Source organism: Lagenorhynchus albirostris, chromosome 4 (assembly GCF_949774975.1).
Source record: "Lagenorhynchus albirostris chromosome 4, mLagAlb1.1, whole genome shotgun sequence".
Classification (NCBI taxonomy): Eukaryota; Metazoa; Chordata; class Mammalia; order Artiodactyla; family Delphinidae; genus Lagenorhynchus; species Lagenorhynchus albirostris.
In genome coordinates, this window is record NC_083098.1 from 124,355,901 (window position 1) to 124,383,830 (window position 27,930).

At 35.4% G+C, this 27,930-nt stretch overlaps 1 long non-coding RNA gene across 1 annotated transcript in view; it reads right to left on the minus strand.

The window, feature by feature from the left end:
* Positions 1 to 8,589: 8,589 nt before the first annotated feature.
* Positions 8,590 to 27,930, minus strand: part of LOC132519474 (uncharacterized) — a 32,624-nt gene continuing 13,283 nt past the window's right edge. Inside the window, exons 5-7 of the long non-coding RNA XR_009540171.1 lie at positions 24,356 to 24,446; positions 10,155 to 10,352; positions 8,590 to 9,024 (exon numbers count right to left, since the gene is read on the minus strand). This is a non-coding gene — a long non-coding RNA (uncharacterized LOC132519474). The remainder of the gene's footprint in view (positions 9,025 to 10,154; positions 10,353 to 24,355; positions 24,447 to 27,930) is intronic.

Genomic DNA, 27,930 nt, shown 5'->3' on the forward strand with positions numbered 1-27,930 from the left:
AAAAATCTCTGTACCTTCCTCTCCACTTTGCTGTGAACATAAAACTGGCCTAAAAAGTCTTAATATTTAGAAGAAAGATTTTTTTAATGCCTACTCGTATTTTAAACCAACTTAATTTTTTGTGGAATCAAAGTAAACACACCAAAGTAGGATATGCCACTCAAGAAATAGCTGATAAAATTATGGCTTAGACAAAAACTGCCATTTCAGAGTAGCGAGAATTTTTTTCCCCCAAATATTGTTCCTTGATGTTATTTGAAGAAACTTCGAGACAGGCTGTTCCTATGTTTTGGGGGGAAAAGTCATGAGAATTTATCCCTTTTGTTAAGCATTGTAAGCCTGATACCTTTGATAATTGGGCTGCCAAGAGCTACATTGCACAGTGGGACAGTGAGAAAGGTCATTCAAGACAGAGAAGCATCTTGCCAGACAATGTCACCACGAAGGGACTGTTTCATTGCTGAGTGGGAACTACTGCTTCCTTGTTGAGTGGTACAAGAGGGGTTAACTTTTTTTCCTCAAGATATATAAGTTCAGTTTTAGTGCTGCCTTAATAGCACCAACACCAAGATTCAGAGTTGGCAGTGGAAATGTTTTATATTAAATAATATAATATATATCCAGTAGAAGTCTCTACTGGATAAGGGTCAGAAGTAAATACTGATCTTACTCAGGGTATGAAAAAGTTGTTGCAGATATGTGGGCCAACCCAGTGAACTGTGTGGCTGGTGAGCAGGCTTGAACTTTATGAGTAAAGGGAATTAAAAGTTCAGAATCAAACTTACTAAAAGAGAATATTTGAGGGCCAGGAATTTATATTGTGAGACAACCCATATTTTGAGTTAGTAGAGAGAGAATTTTCTTCTGTCTTCTGGAACTTTTATGTGTGGGGGACAAAAGAAAGGCTAACTCTGGTGTGCAGCTGAGTACATAGTTGATTAGAATATTTACTAGGAATTTTACTACATTTGTATATGTATTTAGATAATTGTTGTGCTGTAATCACACATTTGCATAGGTTTTAATGATCCCTAATCCTATTTTCATACATGTATAATTTTATAGAAACTTATATATCTACGATTAAAATGCTGACTTGCAAAAAAAGAATTTATTGAACAAATATGGCAACTTTTAAATGGACTTTCTTGTGTAGGAAAGATAATTTGTGTATTGATCTTTAAACCCGATACTTCATTAACATTTGAAGCTGAAAATACGTTTATTTTGCATAAATTAATGGACATATGATAAAGCTAAAATAGGTTTTTAAAAATCACACATTAAGTACAAAAGAGAATTTAGAAAATAAAGTGTTAACTGGATACCTTCTTGCTTTTTTGTAGCAATTGTACAGTTAATACATTATGTTCTATACATCAAGGAATGAAATTTTATTCAAGATTTATTTATTTATTTATTTATTTTTGTGGTACGCGGGCCTCTCACTGCTGTGGCCTCTCCCGTTGCGGAGCACAGGCTCCGGACGCGCAGGCTCAGCGGCCACGGCTCACGGGCCCAGCCGCTCCGCGGCATGTGGGATCTTCCCGGGCCGGGGCACGAAGCCGTGTCCCCTGCATCGGCAGGCGGACTCTCAACTGCTGCGCCACCAGGGAAGCCCCAAGATTTATTTATTTTTAAAAGCTATGTGATTGGGTGATATTTTAGGTCATGAAAGACAGAGTTTTGAAATAATAGGTGAGATGAGAATACAGAACACTGTTGCCATGTCGGTGGAGGCTCATAATCCTAATAGTTCCTCAAATATTAAAAAAAAAATGGAGGTGTGGTGAAAACTAACATAGAAGTTATGAGTAGTAAAAGTAAAAGGAGAAAGTCACTGTTTTTCAGTAAAGCTTTAACAAATGCATATAACATAACAAAAGAGAAAATGCTGCGGCTTAGAAAGTAATTTGCCATAGTACCTTTTCATTTCTAGTTGATAATAGGTTTTGTGTCCTTTCTTCTACAGTAATATGTTCATTACACACACAACTTAGAGCAAAGTTAGCCAAAGAGTCTCTTAAAAATATAAAACGGTTATTTTTATATGATCTTTTGAGCTACATAAGCCTGGCATTAGGTTACCTAGAGCTGCAGTCCCCAAACTTTGCAGCACCAGGGACTGGTTTCACAGAAGACAGTTTTTCCACAGACCGGGGTGGGGGGATGGTTTTAGGATGACTCAAGTGCATTACATTTATTGTGCACTTTATTTCTATTATTATTACATTGTAATATATAATAAAATAATTATACAACTCACCATAATGCAGAATCAGTGGGAGCCCTGAGCTTGTTTTCATTTGTCACTCACTGATAGGGTTCTGATATGAGTCTGCAAGCAACTGATTTATTATGGTCTCTGCGCAGTCAAACCTCTCTGCTAATGATAATCTGTATTTGCAGCTGCTCCCCAGCACTAGCATCACTTCAGCTCCACCTCGGATCATCAGGCATTAGATTCTCATAAGGAGCATGCAACTTAGATCCCTCGCATGTGCAGAGCATAGTAGGGTTCACGCTCCTATGAGAATCTAATGCCGCTGCTGATCGGACAGGAGGCAGAGCTCAGGCGGTAACGTGAGCGATGGGGAGCGGCTGTAAATACGGATGAAGCTTCGCTCGCTCACCCGCCGCTCACCTCCTGCTGTGTGGCCTGGTTCCTAACAGGCCATGGACCGGTACTGGTTGGTCCATGGCCCAGGGATTTAGGACCCTGGACCTAGAGGATCATAATTCAATATTAAGATAAAATGTGAGTAAGAATTTTTAGTTCCCTGTTGAAGAAAAATTATTTTACCAACACTCAGTTTATTTCCCAACATTTAAGGAGGGCATGCATTTTCTGTGTATATCACTCATTTGTCTAAACTGGAGAGTGATAGTACCACTCCAGCAGATCAGCACTCTGTAAGCCTCATCTCATGTTGGCATACACTCCATCACATACCTGTTCATGAGGAAGCAAAACAAGCCCATCTGTCAATTAATCAACTAATCCATCAAATCTGAAGTATAATTGTAAAAAGTGTTCTTGTAAAATGTGTTCAGAAAAATAATTTTTCCTTTAGCCAAGCAAGGGCTAAATTGGATAACACAGATGTGGTATTTTATTAATTGAAGGACCTTGGTTTAATTAATGATGGCACACATAGGCCTATTTAATATTCATGGCTAGGAAGTAGAAAGCCACATGCGTCTTAGTCCTGTGCGTCTGGCTTATAAAGTCTATTTTATTTTTTTTGTCTGTGTCAAAATTCGGCTTTGCTTTTCATCAGATTAACAGCGCTTTTTTAGAAGATGTAGACTTTTTAAATCTCTTTATCTACAACACTTTGCAAATGCAAACTAAGCAGCACAAAGGGGCACTGAATATTCATAGGATGAATTAATGGATAAAAGTACAAAATGAACACTCTAATGATAAGTAGATTGGAATGAAAAAGAACAAACGGTTAAATAATCAAAACTTTTATTTGGAATGCATATGTTTATGAGCTTTGGCTGAAAGAGACAACAAAAATAGTTTTAATTATAACAGGTAAGAATGTAAAATAATGGAGGAATAGCATAAGAATGGGCTCTTTTTTTCCTTTGAACACTTTTTTTGAAATTTAAAATTAACATGTTTTTATTTGAATCTTCAATGAAAAAAGTCAACAGTTGCTGCCCTTTCTAATCTCTTTTTCTAACTGCTTTGTATTAAAAATAAGTTTTCCCTACTGCTAGTTTCCATGTGGACAGCTGATCCCTGAGGATGTTCTTAGGCTGTCTTTTTCCCTGGCCCATTTTTTCCCCCCAGGTGGGGATAAGGGGCTGTGTCTTGCCTGATTGTTAATCTCAGAAGAGATTATTGGCTCACACAGGATTGGCTCACACCCTCCTCTGCAGAGCCAGCCTGCCCCAGCCCTCCAGGCAGTCATTTGTGCAGAAGCTCTACCCTGTTGGGCTGGGCTTCACTGGTCCAGCCTGGTCTGTACCTTGCTGAGTAGGTCTGCCTGATTCTGGGTTCAAGCAACCCTGAAGGCCTATTCTCTAGTCTGTCCTCTATCAGGGATAAAGTTGAAGGTTTGGATCCATCTGCCCCTGTTTTGACTTAACGTCTCAACTTGTTCAGAATCCAACAGGGATGGAACGTGTATTTGTTTTCATCAAGCTATGTTTTTCCTTTCTATATCCAAATACTTATCTGAGGCTTATTATCTTCCTTTATTTAATTATGTTGTTACAATGCCAAGACTTCTCTCCTTTTTCTAATCTGATTTTTGACATGATTACCGAGTTCTAATTCCAATGTAGTAGTTTCTGATTTCTTACAATAAAACCCCATACTTTACCGATGTTTTCTTTCTAGTTGAACAAGTGAAACATGTTCTCTTTCTTTCTTTTAAATTACATATTTCACACCTCTAACCCTGGGATTCTGAATACAAGTGGCATTAAACACTGAGCCTCTACCAAGGGCCCCACAGATTATCTATAAAAAACAAAGAATCCAAGTCACATTTCTTTCAGGTAGGATGAGTCCCCATAATTACTAGACAGTAAATATCCACCAGAGGTTCAGGCCAACAAGCCAGTGTTGACTGTCTGTGACATGTGCTCCAATCTACCTGGCTACTGTTTTAACTAATAATCTAGAAGATGCTGTGACCAGTTAAAACCACCCAGTTTTCTATTCCGATTATCTGTGACTCCCCAAAACAGCTCCTCTCTGGTTGTGTATCATCTCCCACACTATCATCACAGAATGGTCTGTCATTACTTTCCTCTCACCCAAAACCCCCTCTTTTATTACCAGATCATTTCACCACATCCTCTGGAACCTCTGCATATTTTGGAAAACAAATTCTCATCCTAACTTCTCCCTTCAACATTCCCTTTGTTGACTTGTACCAAAACTGGAAACTTTCTCTTACCCTCTTAGGTATATAGTGTTTATTCTTGCATACCCAGGGCCCTCAAAACAAGAAAGTGCGGAAACTTACATGGTATTGTTTGCTGCTGCTTCTACACACACCATCTGCACCTTTTGTAAAATAGCCTTCTTGCACTCAGGTTGAAAACAATAAGCTATAGCACTCTGACTCTCATTTTTCCCCAAGTACATTTATGTTCATTTTCTGCTGATTTCCTAGATCAAACTCTTCTATCCTTTTGAAGAATTTTGCTGACTTCTGGTTTTATCTGGAATACCCAACAGCCACTAGTCTTAGTTACAGGATACCCTTGTATCTGTTGGACTTCTTGCACTACTTTAAGGATACATTCTTTTAAATAATACTGACTTCCTACATAGTTGAAATCAAGTTCAAATCCCAAATCTTAGGTCAGTTTTTCTTATTCAATTATTCCCACTATATTTCTTCTCTGGCTTGATTGAAAAACCCAATCCTATAATATCTAAGGTTTTTTTTTTAGATTTTTTAAATCAGCTTTCTTTTTGGCCTGTCAGCTTTCTAGTAAGGCATATTATTTCAACTCAGTTTTGCCAGTGTTCTTTATTTACACTTAACCTGGTAAAACTACAGTCTGAGAAACTCAGATTATAATACTATTCATTCTCTATGCCAAATCTGAGGTAGCTGAAAATTCGTCTATGAAATCATATAACCTTGAATGCTTCCCGCTACTAATTTTAGTGTTCTCCTCAATTGTGCCTTCTGTGTTGCAGAACAAACTTTTGTTTCTCTCATTTTTCACATCAGCTACTTCAATAATTGTCCAATCTCCTTAAATATTTGACCATCTATCTCTCAGCATAATTACAATTTCTTCACAGAAAAAATGAAAGTCAACATCTTGCCTTACATTGATGCTTTGAATGTAATTGATATTGTCATGGTAATGATCTGAGTTTTAGAAAAATTGCAAATTTCCAAATGTGCTTAAGATTACTTTCTAACTTAGCAATACATAAGATTAAACACATCACATTAAAGTAAAAGGATTTTGATATGTAAAGTGTTTCAGATAGTTATAAGAGTTTAACTTTGATGCCAGTCCTCCATTTTAAAGAAGTAATAATCTTAATTGCAGATAAAATTACCAAATCATTTATTTCTCTTTCTAATCCTTATTGTTAACAAAGAATTTACTTTGCACATAGAATTCTGCTGACTCCATCAAGATACTTAGATAACCCACACTCTAATCTATATAAACTAATAGTTAAAGAGAAATTTTAGTTTCAGTAACTGCCTCTGAGTTTAATATTTATTTCTATAGGGGTGGTAGTTATCTTTTTTGTATTTTCTGTGTGCATCTAACTAGAATGAGAAGAAAGTACTGGCTTTTAGTTAAATTGGAATATGAAATTACTTTAAATGACCTTACTTATAGATTTAATGTCTAACTTGATTTTGTGGGAAAATACCACTTTTTTAAAACCTCTAGCTTCACTATTAATATCCTTTTAATTATTTTAAGTTCATGTCTTAAACTTGAAATGACTTTAAGATCTGGTAAAACCTGAAATGATTTGTGTAATTTATGAGAGCACTTAACAGATCTATTTTAGGAAACATTCTAGGCATCTATGACACTCAAGGGGAATTTTTTAAAGACTGTTATTGCTTTACACAGCTGAAAGTGATGAAATACCCTTAAAGTTGTTAGCCAAATCAATAAAAAGACCAATGGATCATTTCCAACTAGGTTGCTCAAGTTAGTGTTTAATTTGCAAGTATGGTTCTCCGTCATTTGATCATGCTGTATATTGATTGATTGATTGATATTTAACCCAAACATGTGACACAACAGTATAGTTTATTTTAGTGTTTTATGAATGTGTTTTTTTCCTAGAGAATTTATATTCAAAATATTTAAACATACACACTTGGTGTTCCCTTGTAAGTAGTTTAAATCTTTTTGCTCTGGATTTGATCATTGGGCCAGTGATAGAAAAATCATAGGCTTGGTTATTCTTGCTCTATTTGCCCGTTGCCCATTGGACCTGAGGTGGGGGAAAGGTTGGCCCTACACACAGAAGCTCTCCCAGGCAAGTCCAGGAAACTCTTCCCTGTCTTTGGGACACATGATGAGCTACCGGAATTATCACCTTCCTTTAGGTCTATATATATTTGCCACAGATCTCTTAGGTAATGGGCTACAACTTTTCTGTTTAGCTGTGTTCCACATCGCCTGACCTCTACTTCATTTCACTCTTTTAATAAAAAAGGAGAAAGGAATTTTTAACTCGGGAGGAATCATTATTGTGAAGGGAAGGGAATTTATCAAAATACTATGGCCATTTCTGAAGGAGAGAGTCTCTTACCCAGGGCATTTTATTGGATTTTAGTTGACAAAGAGGCCTTACAAAGTATTGTTTTGGTTAGGATTTTAGACATTAACTTTCTATAGAATAAAATATCAAAAAGTATGGATTCATAATTTTAAAATTTGAGTTCTGCTAAAGAGATCAGTATGTGATCTGGTTTAGCACAATGGCAGATTTCCTCCTCTTAAAATTCTTTATTTCTGCCTCCAGTATGGTACCATTTTTTAAATAATCAGCCTTGCAGTTGGCTGTTACTTAATAAATATCCATATTATGAAATAAGTACCTTCTTTCTCTAATATTTTTAATTTAGATAGATCTTAGCAAATTATTGCCAACTATACTTTCAGGTATCAATTAACCTTAATGAGCCCCTGTCATTAAGAATATTAAGTTTTGCCTCCTACTGGACTTAATTCATTTATCAAATATATGTTGATCACCAGTTATAACTAGGTATCTACTATGGTATCTACTAGACGTTAAATTTTATAAAATATCCACAGGAGAAAGTGGAAAGGAGTAATTTTCAAGTACATGTCTCCCGCATTTTTTTCCTCCAATTCTTTTTTTTTTACATCTTTATTGGAGTATAATTGCTTTACAATGGTGTGTTAGTTTCTGCTTTATAACAAAGTGAATCAGTTATACATATACATATGTTCCCATATCTCTTCCCTCTTGCATCTCCCTCCCTCCCACCCTCCCTATCCCACCCCTCTAGGTGGTCACAAAGCACAGAGCTGATCTCCCTGTGCTATGTGGCTGCTTCCCACTAGCTATCTGTTTTACGTTTGGTAGTGCCTCCAATTCTTTTTTAACTTAAAGGAAACTTTTTACTGATAGTTCCTAGTGCATTTAAAGTACAGTTTCATAAGGATACATTCCAAAATGAATTACATTCAATAATTTTAGAATAAGATACTCATTCAACTAGTTCTAGGTCCAGAGCCTCTTTGCTAGGTATTAGTTAACAATAGTGAAAACATCTCTAAATTGAACCTAATAATTACCTTTTAATCTTAGTACTAATTGAATGATTGTTTACTGACCATGTGATGTGTATGTTTACTATTCTTGCATGCAAGAAATTGAAAACTTTTTCTAGGATGTTTGAGCTTCTCCATGAGTAGTTAAACAGGCATTACAATTTGTAATTGAAATGTTGCTTTCACTGAAAGTGTCATTATTTTTAATCGCCATGTAAAAGAACTATCAAAAAAAAAAATTGAGAATTCATCATGGCCAATGCCCTCACAGATCTCTCAGTCTTTGGAGAATGGGTGTGTGTACATGCATGTGTGTATTAGTGACCAAGGGTTTATATTCTCTGTACTGAACAATCTCATGTACGTGTATTATTGCCCTACATGTACATGATGAAACATGACAAAACCACTATTGTAATTACTTAATTATGAAGAAAAAGAATGTTTTTCTGTTTGCAGTTTGTACTAGTGGAAGAGGCAAGAAAATAGGAAAATGTGATTTTGTCATCAGAGATTCTTAAGGAATTCGGCTTGGTTCTTTGTTTCCTCATAGAAAGTGTTTTTCCATCTCTTGGGAACACAGTGAGCGTGCTTTCTCTAAACACCTTCAGCTGTTCTTCTCACCTCTGGTTCCACCAACTGGTACCAAAAAAAAGATGATCTTCTTTAAAGCCTACACAATCTTGCTGTGGTTGCTGCATCGTTGGATGTAGTTGTAAGGAGAGGAGATGATATTCCACCAGGAAGACGTGTCTATAGGCAGTGAGTGTGTAACATAAACAAGAAATTAAATTGAGAAAGGTACCACAAGAACCTGAAAAAATATATCATTATGTTAGAAACTAAAGTCATTCTCGAGGACCTAAATGCTCTTCATCTCTTATGTGGGAGTATTCATTTTTTAGTGATATTTTTCCTCAGCATACCTTAGTTGAATCACCTATCAGTCTGTCCTGAGCAGGCCTTTAATTATTCAAAAAATATTTTAACTTTCCAACTGAGTTTCAGAAAGAAAATGAGATTAGGAAAAATTAATGCATGAAAATACCAGAGATGAGCAAAGGAAGGAATATGATCAAAAGTAAAAGAATGCTTCCGAATATTTCATTTATATTGTATAATGAATCTCTCCATTTGTAAAGGTATTTTAAAAAGATAATGGACAAGCATTCTTTTATGTTCATTTTATAGTTTCTGCTTCAAGATGATAGTTTTATATATATATATATATATATATATATATATATATATATCAAAACACCAAATAAACTAAGTGGAAAGTAAATCAAAACTAGTTGTTTGGCATCAATCAACCTATTTTTGTGGCTAAATTTTACACTTCTCAATATTTTATTTGAGTACTAAGTACAAAACTCTCTCTGCTGGATTCACACACATGTTGAATTTTCTTTCCTCTGCAAAAGTCAAACTAGGAACTTCCTTTTCTCCTGAAGTAACATGAAAATGGAGAACTCATCGAGGACCATTAGAGAACTAGGCATCATTATGAAATCTATCCATGCCAAATGAAATTTTAAGGTATAAAAACATTAATATCTCGATCTAATTTGGAAGTCAATTTTCCTTGTATTTTCAAAATTTTCTTAAAAGTCAATTGCAATATATTTAAATGTCTTGTCTGTTGAGTTGGAGTTTATTCCCCACATTCCTTTTTTTTGTGTGGTGGTAAATGTCAATTGTATCTTATACTCTGATTCATACAGGGAAGTACTCCCTTACCAAGTTGACTTAAACCTGTCATAGGAATCTGGTATTTTATGTCACTTGTCCAGACTCAAACTGTGTATCATGGGCTCAAATTCTAAACACCTTGAATAACCAGTGTCCTGCGTTTTCACATCCTGAGTTTCCTCAGGGCTCACCGTGGGGAGTGGCTGCAGTTTGATGGCTGCTAGATGGCAGGTATTCTTTCCTTCTTGAGTTCCCTCAGGGTTCACCAGCTCACCTTGGAGGGCTTCAAGCGCTGATGACTGTGACATCCTTTGTTTACTGATATGGCAGGAAATATTTCATTTTTCATTATCTAAAGTTCATCCTTCAGAGATAACGTCACTGTTTTACTGTGGGGAAAAAAATATATTGATGAAATAGGAAGAGATGATATCATGCATGTATATTTTTTCAAAAGGGCAAGTTTCCTCCATGCTGCCAAATGAGACCTGAGGAAGGCAAGATCAGAACATTAAACTATATCATCAGATAGAATTTTGAACCTATGTGGCCTAGGCTGTCTTTGAGGGATAATCTGAATAATCAGTTCACCCCAAATATATCTAGCAGGAGAAAGCATTTTTATTTGCATAACAAATAAAAAATCCAGAAGGAATATATTGCCTTGATTCATCTCAATTTGCTTATTACCATAAAGGCAAATGCATTTCATTTCCTGGAAACTGAAAGTGTATATCAGTTACACATACAGTTAAATGAAGAATATCTCTTAAGAAAAATATTTGTGATCCTAATTAAAAAACCAAGGTGATTTAGTTGCATCAGCTAAAATACTGTGAGGCAGGGTTTACCTCAAACACTTCTATTGCTATTTTCAGTGTGTTTTCCTCCCTGTTTCTCAGAGGTCATTTTCCCTCTTGGACACCAATGCATATACATATTCCAAGAATACTATCATTTAGGTGCTATATTTTTTAAAGAACACAGCAAAAGAGAACCTAGTAAAAATTCCTAATAATCGATTAAATTTATATAATATCTTGAAAGAAATGCACACAGAATATGGAAATATGGTATATCTTTCTCTTTGTTCAGATCTTGTTTTATATATTTCAGTATCATTTTATACTCTTCATAGGTCCTGATACTTTTCATTTACACACATTTCTAAATATTATTTTTTAGTCTGAAATTCTCATTTTCATTTCTATGTACTATTTGCTCAAGTAGACAAAATCTGTTTTTGTAGCTTGTTTTCATATCTAGCCACTTTACCAAATTTTACAAGTTATCCCAACTTATAAAAAAATCTGTTGGATTTGTCAGGTCTAAAAACAGATGAAGACTTTGTTTATTATGCTAGTTATTTTGTGTGCTTGCATAAATTTGTCAGAAATGTAGGCAATGTTAAATAATGATGGCCATATGTGGTACCTATCCCTTGTAGAATAGTTTTTAACTTTCTGTTGGTCTTTGGTAACCATTTAAATGTCATTATATATGATTATACTTATTTTTTTGAGTGTTTACTAGAGACTTAGAATATTAAAAATGCTGCCAGATATTATATAACTTTTCAGTATATATTGATGTTATTAAAAGTCCCATAAGTTTTAGAATGCTTTTATTTCACTTAATCCATTGCTAGATATTTTTCAGCTATTAAAACATTTTTGCTTATATTATTATTAGTATTATTCCAATTAAAATTTTCACTGTAATCAGAAGGTTAAGAAAACCTTATGCCCCGAAATAAGGTTGACCTTGTCTTGCCTTCCTAAGTTCTTGATGGTCTGCAGGGTCCAAGTACCTGAACACCTGAGGAGCAGCAGCAGTCTTTTTTTCACACCAGCTATCTTCATCCAGGCCATATGGTGGCCTTTACCATGGATAACTGATTAGCTCTCCATTTTCCTAACTGAAAATTAGGTTCAGTCCTGAATCTCAATCTGCTTCTCTGGGTCCTCAGGACTTTCAGGACTTGACTTTGCCTGTGTCCTCTCCCAGGAGGCTGCAGTGTAAGTCCTCAATCCATCAACTACCACTCTAGATCTGATGATGGATTCAATATAAATTAAGCCTTCAATAAGCCTCTTATCCTACCTCACTAACCTGATGAACAGACCATTATCTGCTCTGTCTTCATCATGCCTTTCAGATCACATGACTTTTAACTGCCACTTGAACAGCAAATTACCATCTTGAGTTTCTGCCTACTTGACCCAATTCATCCAAAAAGTCTTTAACTTTTTCAATAACAATGTTTCTGAGGCTTCCAAATGTTAGATCTATGTTGAAAAGGAGTTTCTATGAAAAGCAAAAATGAAGAATTTCTCAGATTGAAAAAAATGCACAGGTTTGTTTACTTTACCTAAACAGAATGTTAAAGAATTCCATTCCAAACACATAAAAAAAAAAAATCTAATTCATGATTTGCATATGTGGGCTTTTTATTAAGCACCTGCCATGTATTTTGTACTGTTACATCTTAGGCACTGATATTACAGTAGTGAATATCTGCCTTCATGATACTTAAATTTGGGAGTGGAAGACACAGACATGTAAATAGATAAATTGACATGATTTCAGATAGTGAGAGATGCCATGAGGACAGGAAAGTGACAGAGTGATGACGGAGATTACTTAGTTGGTCCAATCAAGGTTGATCTCCTCAAAGAAGTGACATAAGAGCTGGTACTTGACTGACAAAACAGAGCCAAACACATGTAAATATTAGAACAAAGAATTCTACCAAGAATATCCAAGTTGAGAAAAAAAAATCAATAAGCATAAGCGTATTGCATATGAGAAACAAAATGAAGGCCAGGGGCTGGAATTTAGAAGTGGGGGAAAGAGGTAGGCCCACCCCTTTCAGAACACTTAAGTCAGGATAGGGAGTTTGAATGTTTTTGTAAGTCTAACGGGTATTCTTTAGCTGATAGGTATATGAGTCTTTTACTTTTATATCTAAATACTAAACAACTTTAATGGAGGAAATACAATGCAGAGGAATATCACATGAATTTCTCCGTATTATGCTGAAGATGCTATTTTTAAACAAAGAACATTTTTATTATAAACATCAATTGTGTATTAAAAGTAAAATACAGTATTGGGGAAGGAGACTTTTACAGCATTGTTAAATCAAAGTAATATCTCCTGTTGTAACTAGCAGGTTATTGTAAAAAGTCAGAGCAAAATTTGCTACTTAATATGATTTCTAGAACATTTAAAAAGTTGAGACATCTCAAAAATACTCAGATAGTGTATCATAAATCTATCAGTATACTGTAAAATTAGTCAAAATGCACTCACTATATGGAAATTTGTTCCTTCTTTACATGCCAGCTAGAAAAAGCTGACAAGTCTGTTTTGTGACAAATCTTCTGCCAGAAATGATTTCCTGTTCCCTGTGAATAGGAATGAATCTCCTGTATAATTTAAGTTGGAGAATATACTTCACAATATTAATGTCTACTTGGAAATATTTAATACATTTAGTTTCATCTATATCAACATATATATTTAATCTTTATGATTTTAGACAGTCTATTGTATACAATGCAACATATCACATCACTGAAACAAGTAGCCATAATATAGATTTGGAAAAAATATGTATACTTACCTGTAATCTTCAAAGAATAAAAAGGACATGTCCCAATAACAATTTATAGGTTAATTTATAATTTGATAACAGAACCTATGATCAATATTCATCCAGCAAAGTTTAGTTTCTTGCACAGATGCGTGATTCATAAGCCATATGTAGCTAGCTGTGTGGTTGAAAACTTTCTTGTATTAATAAATTAAAAATAGAAGCAGAGATAGTACTTTTATTATACTAAATATAATATTACAATTAGGGAGTGTATATCAATGAGTTAAAATAATTGTTTTGATTCCAGTTGAGAATTAAAGAATAACCATAAACCTTTAAATGAAGAAGTCTATAATAGCAAGATAATTCATAATTTAAAGCTTATGAAAAGGAAGAATCAATCATTGGGGAAAAAAACTAAGTATCTTTATAAGGAAAGAGGCTATACACTGTTAATTTATTGTGCAGGTTTCCCTTGCTATCCAAAAGTAGACCGTTCTATGAAATCTTTCATAAGCCAAAATGGAGTAAAGGGAATAAGCAATTATCTTAGGACACATCTTGCTAACGGATGCACAAAATAAACTGGGATAAAGTACAGATGCTCCCAGGAAAAGTTCAGAGCTGTGATGGCCTGATGCTGAGATGCTGAGTGTATTTTCCAGGGAAGGAGCTTGGTGGAGCCACTCTAGCTGTTTGAGATGTGTGCTGCCTCTGTAACCGCTCACTGCAAAGCAAGTGCTGAATGCTATTTTTACTTCTTGGAAAAGTGAAAATCCTCTTTGGATTTTTTTCGGTTAGCAAAAACCTGTGTAAAGTGAACTTTTGAAAAGCAGAGGATACCTGTATAAATACAGAGCTCTTACCCCTTTATTTTTGCTGGGCTGCAGCCTCAGTGGCATGAGTAGAAGGATGATACTCCTTTATTGTGCATGTATGTACCTATCTATATAAGGATGCACACACACTGAAATGAACATATCTGAATGAATATGTAGGTGGGAATATATGTCCACTCCAAGTTTTCAAGCCTGAACATCAGTATCTGTAAGGTTTACCCAGCTTCTACCACTCCTCATGCCATACATCTAAAGAAGGTAAAGAACACAGCTAAGGGAGGAAATGGAAGAAAATTTTCTTGGATGAGTCTAATCAGGTTCTCCAAACTCTGTGTTTGTAGCAGGTACTGGAAAATTTAGAAACCATGCCTCTATTTTCAATGACAGGAGAAATAAATAAAAGATTAAGCTTGCAGTTTAAAATGGGACTAACCATCTTCTGATTAAAAACAAATAATTCTATCAACCCCTATTTTTGACATTATAGTGGATGCTGCAGACAGACACGACAGGCTTTGCCCTCAAGAAACTCGTGTTCCCTAATCAGGTTTAAAAACAATGAAGTTTCCTGGAATAATAGTCTACCTTTTTACTTTTAGAAGATGAAGTCTAAAATCTTCGTCAGGAAACTGCTCTTATTATTAGTATCACACATTTCATTTGAGTAAGAATGACCTCCCCCTTTTACATTTCTAAGTATAGCTCTTACTTCCTGAAACAACGAATGTATTGGAGTCACTGAGCCACAGTGGGTGATTAAATGATGCTTGGGTGAACGAAGTTGTTCCAATTTGAGTGAATAAGATCTTTCATTATAAGGGAGGTATAAATTCCATTTTCCCTTCTGGGCTTGTTGGCATAAGGCTGTGGAATTCAAACTGTCTTGGCTGTGAAAAGAGGGTTTGGACTTCCTGAGAAGTCAGAAGGAAGCCAGCTTCAAGGCTATAGAACTGAAAATGGCTTTGGTTTAAAGTGAGTCCTACTATTGTTTTCTGCTAAAGATATCAACCTTCCCTTGAAGTATTCATTTCTTAAACAAACGAATTTTCAATAGATGTGTTTCTATCATGCATGTCTAAAAGAATACTGACAAAATGTTATCAGCTCTAATAAGACTGCAGAAGTTAAACATGCATAAATAAGCAATTGAGTCACCCCATAAATATTAAGAGTGGGGACTTGCATCAGTGAGCGAGTAGAAAAATATATGCTATTATATAATAAACTGAAATCTGCACAGCAAACACTCTCTACAAGGCAATGTCTAATGATAATTTTTAGGTTCCTGATCTAAGAACACCAATATATAACCAGATAGCTAGTGATCACAACAACAAAAGACTTTCTACCACTGGTGCTACAAAAAAAAAAAAGAAAAGAAAAGAAAAGAAGTAATAATGGTAGGTTAAAAAAAAAATAGACCACCTACAAGAAGATCTACTAGAGAGCAAAATACATTATTGCAAGATACTTTAACATCATTGATACAAGAGGAATTCAAAAAAGGTTATAGAATTTCAAATTTGGAAACAAGACTATGGAAAACATTATTGAAATAAGTAACATAGGTAGGAGAGGAAAATAATTTGGCCCTCCAGCCTTCTACGTTCTGGCTGAGATTCCCCCCTCAATGAAAGACAGATAAACAGGAGAAAAATATAAGTTTAATAACATATGTACCTCCAGTATACATGGGAGATACCCAATAAAACTGAGTAACTCTTCAAATGGCCCAAGCCACCACCTTAAATACCATTTACTACTAAAGACAAAAGAAAGCTGTTGGGGATGGGGCAAAGGCCAGTTAAGGGAGGTTATCAGGAAAAGCATAGTAACAGGAATATGGCTGTTATGCAGATTTGTCAGGTGCTTTATCCAGTGATAAGAGTTTCTAGAGTTTCAGTCATCCTTCTCTGCCTGGTATGGAGAGGGAGAAACCCTTAAAAATGGAGACTTCCTTTATAAATATAAATGGCCCTTAAAAGAATAACTTCCATTCTGTTTTCAGAGCTTTTCCTGTGTCTGCTGTTTTGGTTTTTTGTTTTTCTTTTTTGTTTTTTATTGTTAAACCCTCAAAATAATTCTTATGCTAAAAAGGTGCTTCAGGGATGGTATATTGTGCTCCCCTTCAATAATGCCTCTGAAACTTCCAAAAAATTCCACAATTCAGAAGCTGAGTTGGTAGATTGCTCCATTATTTCATTTTCATTGAATAAGTCTCTTAGTCCTGAGAATAGGTCATTTCAGTTAAATAGTTGAGTCTCGTTTCAGAAGGTGGTGATGCAGGTTGGATCCCAAAGTTAGGCCTATACGGTGCAGGCAATCAGGTACTTAATAAGAGGTATTTCTTTGGAAACAAAAGAACAAAGTTGAATCATTGGTGCAAATTATAAACCCAGTTTTTAAGTTCTTAGGGCAGGCATATGTCAGGCTCGAAGCATCTTCAGATGGAGTGAGGGGCAATCTGACAGATTTTTTTCTGGTTTGAAATTTGAATGTCTCTGGTGATCTTTCTGAGTGGCCCACGCAGCAACAGGAATAAAGACTGTCCATAAAGCTGTTGTGGTGATTTCTCGTGGTGATTTCTCTGAAGTTCATATGAAGTTGTTCACATTTAGTTTGCAGAACTTCAGGAAAAGGGAAATTTCATTCTTAGTGATTCTAGGTCAGAAGGGTGGAAGTAAATTGGAAACATTAGTGTGGAGAGTTGTAGCAAGATATTGGAGGACACTAGAAGAATTCAGGATCCAGTCCATTTTGCAGGTAGATTAAAAAACTTGAAAGACAATAGGACTAGAATCTGATATCCACAAAGGTGTGCTACTGAAACATAAATTTTTCTCTCTATGATCACTTCCATTTTTACCAAAGATAATTATAGTAAAACTAATTTGTTTGCTTTAAGCTTGGCCTGATTATTTGCGTAAGTGCAGCAAGGATAGTGATTGGCCATATAGGCTCTTTTAAGTTTGCTTTGCTAGAACTTTTTATAAACAATCTCAGATTGGATTTTTAAAAGCCTCTTGAGGCTAGGAAGCCGAGGCAAAAATCACTATTAGACTTCACCTGCAATACCTATATCTTTGGTTTAATTTTACGTTTCTCAAGATCCCTCAAATATCCTGCCAGAAAGTGACCTTCCTTACCTTGTAAGGCAGTTGGCAACCCTGTGAGCAAGGTACTAGACTGCACTTTTATTTCCCCAAGGGGCTTTATTGGCTCCATAAAGTCAACGTTAGTTTCTTAAAACTGTCTTGTCATATCTGAATCTAGGTACATCATTCTCAAATAAGACATTCCAGTCAAAGCTTTGGTAATATAATTAATATTTCCCATTGTGTCTTGTTACAAGGAGAACAGATTCTTACTGAACTTAAGTAAATAATTACATTGCCATGAAAATGAGAATACTTACTAAATTTCTGAATTCTGGAAGGATGAAGTAGGAAAGAAAAGTAATTGTTTCATCTTTGTTAACAAAAAATATACTTTACCAAGTTGCTATAAGTCATAGATAGCGTAAGAGAAAAGATTTTCTTAAATCTGGAAAAACAAGATATCGAAGAACCAGCAATGTTTTAAACAATGTCATAAACATTATAATCATCATTATTTCATTCAGTCCCATGTAATCAATTCTTATTAATCTTGATATTTTGTTAGCAGTTTTATGAAGCCATCAGTTTCTCTATTAGAGTTCTGTAAATTCTTACCCAGTTCAGTGATATGATCCAAAAGTTATCAGAAACCTATACTTGTCAGAATCTTTTCTATCAATTTCTTTGAAAATGAAACACTTTTGCAAAAGCATCAGAGTAAAACAATAACTGTCTGTAAATGATGAAAGACTTAAAAATGGCCATGGTTAAAGATCTGATGAGAGCTCATTATAATGCAATTGAAAAGGTAATTTGGTTCTTTCTGTGACATATATTTTAAGATAACTAGAATTACACCTGAATTTTGTAAAATTTCTGGATTAATAACATATCCATACAAATATAACCTAAAAAAGTTTAGCATCACTTCCTATTTGACAGTGTTTCTCATGTAATTTATCACATGAAATAAACCTAATTTAATGTCTCTTTTTAAGAGAAGAGAGAAGCATTTCTTTTGAGATGTTACAGCAGAGCTCTGAAATATCTCAAAGTTAGTTCTAGATCAAAAAGGTTTCATGTAGAATTTGTTTTGGGAAAGTTTGTCAAATATCAAAATACTTGGACATGACTAAGTAGTATCACAAATCATTCTGAATAATATCTATTTACTCAAAGTTACAATAAGATTCCCAAAGCAAATACAAAAGGTTACATAGTTGTGAGCAAAACTTGGCTTTTTAATATTGAGAACATACGATTTTCTTAAGTGTTAAAAAACAAGACAATAGGCTCAAAATGAAGTTACTTATGCTAAGACCCATGTCATCAATCCAAGACTCAGTTACAGTTTTGTTTCTCCCTGAAATGGAATATTAAACAATTCAATTAGGAATTTCCTAATCAGCACTAGTTAGGTAATCTGCATGATAGACTCCTGCCATCTCCTACAGGAAAGTAACTTTGAAATAACCGACACACTTTTTTGTCTAGTATAACTTCCTTTTTCCTGCTCCCTTCTGCCTATAAAAGTCTTTTATTTTGTATAGCTCCTTGGAGCTCCTTTCTGTCTTCTATATTGGTTGCTGCCTATTTGAATCAAGTTTTGCTCAAATAAACTCTTAAAATGTTTAATAAACCTCAGCTTATATTTTAACATATGTAATCAAAGACCTAATAAACACAATATGAAGCAGAGGAAATTATTTTTTTAATTAAAAAATTTTTTTAAATTGAAGTAGAGTTGATTTACAATGTGTTAGTTTCTGATGTACAGCAAAGTGATTGTTATATATATATATATATATATATATATATATATATATATTTTCTTCTTCATGTTCTTTTCCATTATGGTTTATCACAAGATATTAAATATAGTTCCCGGGCTTCCCTGGTGGCGCAGTGGTTGAGAGTCCGCCTACCGATGCAGGGGACGCGGGTTCGTGCCCCGGTCCGGGAGGATCCCACATGCCGCGGAGCGGCTGGGCCTGTGAGCCATGGCCGCTGGGCCTGCGCGTCCGGAGCCTGTGCTCCACAACGGGAGAGGCCACAACAGTGAAAGGCCCGCGTACCGCAAAATAAATAAATAAAGGCTATTTAAAATATATATATAGTTCCCTGTGCTACATAGTAGGACCTTGTTTATCTATTTTATATATAGCAGTTTGTATCTGCTAATCCCAAACTCCTAATTTATCCCTCCCCCACCCCCTTCCCCCTTTAGTAGCCATAAGTTTGTTTTCTATGTCTGTGACACTGTTTCTGTTTTGTAAATAAGTTCATTTGTATCATATTTTAGATTTCACATATAAGTAGTATCATATGCTCTTTTTCTTTCTCTGACTTACTTCACTTAGTATAATCATCTCTAGGTCCATCCATGTTGCTGCAAATGGCATTATTTCATTCTTTTTTATGGCTGAGTAGTATTCCATTGTGTGTGTGTGTGTGTATACATATATATATACACATACATATACACACACACACACACACACACACACACACACCACATCTTCTTTATCCATTCATCCATTGATGGACATTTAGATTACTTCTATGTCTTGGCTATTGTAAATAGTGCTGCTATGAACATTGGGGTGAATCTGTCTTTTCAAATTATACTTTTATCCAGATATATGCCCATGATTGGGATTGCTGGATCATATGGCAACTCTTTTTTTAAATTTTCTATTAATTTTTACTGGAGTACAGTTGCTTTACAATGTTGTATTTCTGTACAGCAATACAGTTTCTGTACAGCAATACAGTTTCTTCTGTACAGCAAAGTGAATCAGTTATACATATATCCACTCTCTTAGATTCCCTTCCCATATAGGTCACCACAGAGCACTGAGTAGAGTTCCTTGTTCCACACGGTAGGTTCTTATTAGCTATCCATTTTATATAAGGTAGTATATATATGTCAACCCCAATCTCCCAATTCATCCCACCCCCCATTCCCCCCTTGGTAACCATAAGTTTGTTTTCTACATCTGTGACTCTATTTCTGCTTTGCAAATATGTTAATCTGTACCATTTTTCTAGATTCTGCATATAGGTGATATTATATGATATTTGTCTTTCTGACTGACTTCACTCTGTATGACGATCTCTAGGTCCATCCATTTCACTGCAAATGGCATTATTTCATTCTTTTTTATGGCTGAGTAATATTCCATTGTATATATGTACATCTTCTTTATCCATTCATTTGTCATGGACATTTAGGTTGCTTCCATGTCCTGGCTATTGTAAATAGTGCTGCAATGAACACTGGGGTGCATGCATCCGTTTGAATTATGGTTTTTCCTGGATATATGCCCAGGAGTGAGGTTACTGGATCATACAGTAGCTCTATTTTTAGTTTTTTAAGGAATCTCCATACTGCTTTCCATAGTGGGTGTACCAGTCTACATTCCCATCAACAGTGTAGGAGGGTTCCCCTTTCTCCACACCCTTTCCAGCATTTACTGTTTGTAGATTTTTTGATGATGGCCATACTGACTGGTGTGAGGTGATACCTCATCGTAGTTTTGATTTGCATTTCTCTAATAATCAGTGATGTTGAGCATCTTTTCATGTGCTTTTTGTCAATCTGTATGTCTTCTTTGGAGAAATGTCTATTTAGATCTTCTGCCCATTATTTGATTGGGTTTTTTTTTTTTAATATTGAGCTGCATGAGCTATTTGTATATTTTGTTGATTAATACCTTGTCAGTTGCTTTGTTTGCAAATATTTTCTCCCATTCTGAGGGTTGTCTTTTCATTTTGTTTATGTTTCCTTTGCTGTGCAAAAGCTTTTAAGTTTAATTAGGTCCCATTTGTTCGTTTTTGTTTTTATTTTCATCACTCTAGGCCGTGGATTGAAAAAGATCTTGCTGCAATTTATGTTAAAGAGTCTTTTTCCTATGTTTTCCCCTAAGAGTTTTATAGTGTCTGGTCTTACATTTAGGTCTTTAATCCATTTTGAGTTTATTTTTGTGTATGGTGTTAGAGAGTGTTCTAATTTCATTCTTTTACGTGTAGCTGTCTAGTTTTCCCAGCAACATGTATTGAAGAGACTGACTTTTCTCCATTATATATTCTTGCTTCCTTTGTCATAGATTAGGTGACCACAGGTGTGTGGGTTTATCTCTGGACTTTCTATCCTGTTCCACTGATCTGTATTTCTATTTTTGTGCCAGTACCATACTGTTTTGATTACTGTGCCTTTGTAGTATGATCTGAAGTCAGGGAGCTTTGTGGTGTAGTCTGAAGGCAGGGAGCCTGATTCCTCCAGCTCTGTGTACCTGGACCCACTGTGGGGGCTATGGAGGCAGCTCAGACTCTGGCCTGGCCCCATGCCCATGTTTACGTGCCCACAGAGCCCACAGCTGCTAAAGCCAGACCTGTCTCAGCTGTGGGAGCACTTGTCCATTTGGTTGTTCCACAGGTGTTTTGGCTAGGGCAGTGCTCCAGCTCTCCAGTGCTGCCGGAGGGGGGGTGTGGGGGGTGTTTGTCTTGAGGGGCAGGTGAGCCTGCTCAGGTGGGTGCCCCTCCACATGCCAGTGGAGGCAGGGGCTGGTATGTAGGGGAAGGGGGCTGCTTGCATGCCACTCAACAATGGCACCTTGCATGCCACTCAACAATGGCACCTTGCTTCTATGGTGACCCTGGCTTCTTCTGCAAACTTTCTGGGTTGTGGAGCTCCTTACTCCTGTCCCTTCAGGCTGTCTTTTTACAGCCAACAGCTGTCCCCTCACTGGGTCTGCACTCCAAACCCCATGTTCCAGCACCCAGACCCCCTCCACACCAGGAGACACATGACCCAGGCTGGGGTGCACAGGGCTGCAGCACAGACCATGTGCATAGGTCTTACTCTGCCCTGTCTTCCACAGACTTTTTGCTGCTCTCCCCTCCAATCCCCTGAAGCTCCTTCTCTGTCCCACCTGGTCTCCCTGCTGTGAGGGGGCTTTCCTTAGTGTGGGAACCTCTCCTCTTCTTCAGCTCCCCACCCTGGTGTACTGGTCCCAACCCATTTCCTCTTTTCTTTTTCTTCTCTTTCATCCTACCCAGTTGCATGGGGATTTTTCTTGTCCTTTTAGGTGTCCGAGGTCCTCCACTAGTGCTCAGCAGGTGCTCTGTGGCAATCGTTCCACTTGTAGATGTATTCTTAATGTAGTGGTTTGGCCAAAAATTTTGTTTGGGTTTTTGCGTAACATTGTACAGAAAAGCCCGAGCGAACTTTTTGGCCAAACTAGTACTTGTGAAGAGAGGTGAACTCCATGTCCTTCTATTCCACCATCTTGACTCCTCCTCTGGAGACTCTATTTTTAGTTTTTTAAGGAACCTCCATACTGTTTTCCATAGTGGCTGCACCAATTTACAGATAAAATTATTTTGATAAAATGCAAAATCTTTGTTTTCTGGGAGGATTATTCAAAAGGTAAAGAAAAACCTTTTACAGTCTCTTATCAAGAGCAGAAAAACAGTCCAAGCATAATTTGTCCTTTTAGCAGATGAAAGAAAATTAAGTTTTAGTTCATTATTGATGTTAAACTTACTTTAAAAGAGCTTAAATTCATTACATTTTAGCCAGCTTGACTACACAAGTTAAATTTCTCTCTCTCGCCCCCAAATTTCTATAGCTATTTAGTTTGTCCTTTATTCTCCTCATTTTCATTCTGAATAAACCAGGACAAAAATTACTCTTTGCTTTACCAAAAATATGTCTCATATATTTTCTTAGCCAAAAACATATCCTACTCTCCTTGCATACAAAGTTGTTTCACTTGTTATTTCTAGTAGTTTTAATTACATATATTAATTACAATTCTTAACCATTAGAAACCTTACTTTCCAGTGATAACTAAAAAGAAAGCAATTGTGAACCATTAAATCAGCATTCTTTAGGTTGGCAAATACATTTCATAATTTCTAAAAGCATATACTTCTTCATAGTACAATCTTTAAATGTAACATAGAACATGTTTAGTAATAGATCCAAATATCTTTAGTTTCTCTGTAATAAGAATCCAAAAGTAGATAAAACTATGTTCAGCAATTAATGTTTCAGTATTTTATTTGGAAATTATCTAGATATTCAATGAATTTTTATCATTTAACTTAGTAAAACTCTACAGTGGAAATCACCAAAGGGTTTTGGATAACTATTTTAAGTAGCATTGACAAATTCATCAGTCAATCTAAGAATGAATTGGAAAATTTTATTTGAGCCAAATTTGAGGATTATAACAGGGGAAGAGAGTCTCAGAAACCTCTGAGAATTGTCCCGCCCATTAGAAGTCAAGACGCAGGTTATATAAGTTTTTTGAGACAGAAGGCTGTACATCAAAACATGTATTATTGACAGTTTACATAATCCAGATCTAAGTGCTATCATGGTGGGATCAAAAAGGAATGCTTGGGCTTCCCTGGTGGTGCAGTGGTTGAGAGTCCGCCTGCCGATGCAGGGGACACGGGTTCGTGCCCCGGTCCAGGAAGATCCCACATGCTGCGGAGCGGCTGGGCCCGTGAGCCATGGCCGCTGAGCCAGTGCTTCCGGAGCCTGTGCTCCACAACGGGAGAGGCCACAGCAGTGAGAGGCCCACGTACCGCAAAAAAAAAAAAAAAAACAACAACAAAGAAAACAATGACCATCTCTGTGAGGAAAGGGATCAATAGAAAACAAGAGTTATCCTGAGAAAATCTTTACCAGAGTTGCTATAGCCAAGAAATTAGTTTGCACAAATATTTTCTCCAAGGAACTTCAGTTTAGAAAGGAAGAGACAAGAAATTTTTACCTTCCTCTCTTGACTGGGCACTACGGAGAAAGATCTAGGAGAGCTAACTCTGATAAGAAGTCTTACCCTTTGCTGGCTTCTGCCAGTTTTCCAGGATCCCTTCTGCAGGCCCCAAATTAGTATGGTGCCTCCAGTGGTCCCATTGTGGGTTGCCAAACTGTTGGAGAAGAAAAATAATTTTTACTACCCTTCTAGGTTCTTGTAAGAAAGACCCCCTGTAATAAAAAGATCAACAAGAGAAAAATAAACAAAAGTTTAATAAATTCTGTACCTCCTGTATACGTGGAAGACACACAGGGAAAGTGTGAATAGCCCCCTGAAATGGTCCAAGCCATTACCTAAATACCACCTCAAGCTAAAGACAAGAGAAAGATGTTGAAAAAAACAAAATTCTGTAACTATGTATGGTAATAGATGTTAACTAGACTTCTTGTGGTGGTAATTTTACAATACATACAAATACCGAATCATGTACACCTGAAACTAATGTAATGTTGTATGTCAATTATACCTCAATTTAAAATTTTTGAGTTTGTTGGGGGAAGGCCAGTTATGAGAGGTACCATGAAAAGCACAGTAAACAGTATATGGTTGTCATGATGATTTACATCCATGCCTTCTCCATAGATAAGAATGTCTACAGTTTTTAGTCATTCTTCTCTTTCTGATACAGAGAGGGAGACACCTTTATATTCATAAATGAAATCTACAAATGGTGATTTCCTTTATAAATGTAGATGTTCCTTACACAGAGTAACATCTACTCTCTTTTCAGAGCTCTTCTTGTGTCTACTCTTTCTTAAACATAACCAGCTCAAAATACTTCTTATGCCAAAGAGACATATTTTGGGGTAGCAAATCTTGCTCCCCTTCATATATTTAGAATCTCCAATTGGAATAAAAAGGCATTTAATGATTATATTTAATAAAAGTCCATGTTATATACAGATTTGGGTAGAACATTAAAATGTTTATTTACAGCTTTATTTTGAGGTTACTAAATGTAGTTCATGTGTTTATATATAGTCTACATTTTCTTTTTAACAAAAGAGGGACATGATGGACTCTATTCCTTAAAGTATTAAATATGAGAGTTTTTGAGGTGCTTCCCAAGTCTTTAAGTGGAGGATATGGTTATTTGGAGCAACAACTCAAGAGACAGACATAGATTGTGTGTATTTGTGTTTATGGGAGTCATTATCCTTTAGAAGGATGAGATTTTAATTGCTCATAGGTAAAATACAGAAAAAATGACAGATGAGGGTAAAATGCCACATCAGAGCACAATAGCACTGAAGAAATGAGTACAGGAAAGACCTGAAAATAAAATGGGAAATATCAAAACTTAAAAGGAAATACAGGATTGAATGATGTTTCATGCAGGTGTTGGTTAGCATACATTCTTACTTAATTTTAAAATATGGGAACATTAATGAGTTCAAATAAGTGGCTATCACATATTGTCAATGTGCTGGTTTATGAACTAAGTCAAAATTAAAATACCTTTTCCTGCAACTCTGTAGGCAATTGTATATGCTCTATAGTGAGGATATGGCATATATTTCTGTTGACTGAGATAATAGAAATAATTGTGATAATTCAGATATAAAATCTCTTCTAGCATTTTTAAAAGATAAAACAGAAATTTTGATGGTCAGAAATTTATAAAAATAGTTATATTTGATGAAAAACATCACATGGGCATTGCATGATATGTAATGCAAGTAGTCTGGAGTCTGATTATTAGTTCCAATAGAATGTTTCTCATTATCAACATTTTCTTCAAGAGTTAGTTGTGTTTCATTTTGAAAAAAATATGGTTTTGTACATATATGGTACTATGAATGCTTGTGGTAAATGAATGAATACTTTAAAAATAATTTGGGGGAGTTAAATACATTATTAGTTTGTACTTTACCAATCTTTAACTTTACTACCATCCAGAGGACAAGTTTGATCTGACATTTTTTTTTTTATTATTGTGGTAAAAATACTTAACATGAGATCATTTGAGCATGTACACATTGGTTTATTTCTGAGCTCTTTCTGTCCCATTGGTCTATATATGTTTTTAAGCAAATAACATACTCTTTTGATTATTGTAGCTATATGATATGTTTTAGAATTAGGAAGTTTGAGACCTTTAACTTTGTTCTTCTTTCTCAAAATTATTTTGGCTACTCAGGGTTTTCTAAGATTCCCTATGAATTTTATAATGGATTTTTGTATTGCTCCAAAAAATAAAAAATGCCTTTGGCATTTGGTAGGGATTTCTTTTATTTTGTAGATCACTTTGCATAGGATAGACACTTTAACATTATGAAGTCTTCCTACCCATGAACATTAGATGTCTTTCCATTTATTTGTGCCTTTTAAAGTCTGTATCAGCAATGTTTTATAGTTTTGAGTATGCATGTTTTTTGCATCCTTGATACAATTTTTCCCAATATTTTGTTATTTTTGATGTTATCGTAAATAGCATTGTTTCCTTAATTCCCTTTCAGATTGTTCATTGTATAGAAATTCAACAGATCTTTTTTGGTATTTCTTTAATACCTTGCAACTGTGCTAAATTCATTTATTAGGTCTAATATTTTTGTGTGTGTGCAATCTTAAGGGTTTTCTATATAGAATATTATTTTATTTCTTCTTATTGCCTAATTTCTTTAGCTGGGACTTCTTATAATATATTGAATAGAAGTAGCAAGAGTGGTCATCCTTGCCTTGTTCCTGATCATAGAGAAAAAACTTTCAGTTTCTCACCAATGAGTATTGTGTTAGCTGTGAGATATTCATATGTGAGATATTTATTATGTTGAGGTAATTTTCTTCAATCATATTTTGTGATGTTTTTATTCTGAAAGAGTGTTGGACTCTGTCAAATACGTTTTCTGCATCAGTTGAGATTCTCTTGTGATCTTTGTCTTTTGTTTTGTTAATGTGTTGTGTTACATTTATTGATTTTCACATGTTGAATCACCTTGCATCCCAGGGATAAATCCTTCTTGTTCATGATGTATAATCCTTTTAATGTGCTGTTGAATTTGGCTTGCTAGTGTTTTATGGAGGATTTTTGCATCAATACTTATTAAGGATATTGGTCTGTAATCTTTTCTTGTGGTGTCTTTCTCTGGTTTTGGTATCAGGGTAATATTGGACTCATAAAAATATTTGAGAAGTGTTCCCTCATTTACAGTTTTTTGGAAGAGTTTGAGAAGGATTGGGTTTACTTTTTCTTTATGTTTCATAGAATTCTTCACTGATGTCATATCTCCGGTGCTGGGCTTTCCTTTATTGGGAGGTTTTTGATTATCGATTACAAGTCTCCCTATTTGTTGTGAGTCTGTTCAGATTTTCTTTATCATTCAATCTTGGTAGGTTGCATGTTTCTGGGAATTTATACATTTCTTCTGTGTTATCCAATTTGATGGTATATAATTGTTCATAGTAGTCTCATAATTTTATTTCTGTGGCATCCATTGTAATGCCTCCTCTTTTCTGATGTCAGTTGGGTCTTTATTTTTATTAGTCATCAAGCTAAAGTCTGGTTAATTCTGTTTTTTTTTTTCCCTCAAAGAATCAAGTCGTAGTTTCATTGGTACTTTCTTCTCTGTTTTTCTATTCTCTATTTTATTTATATC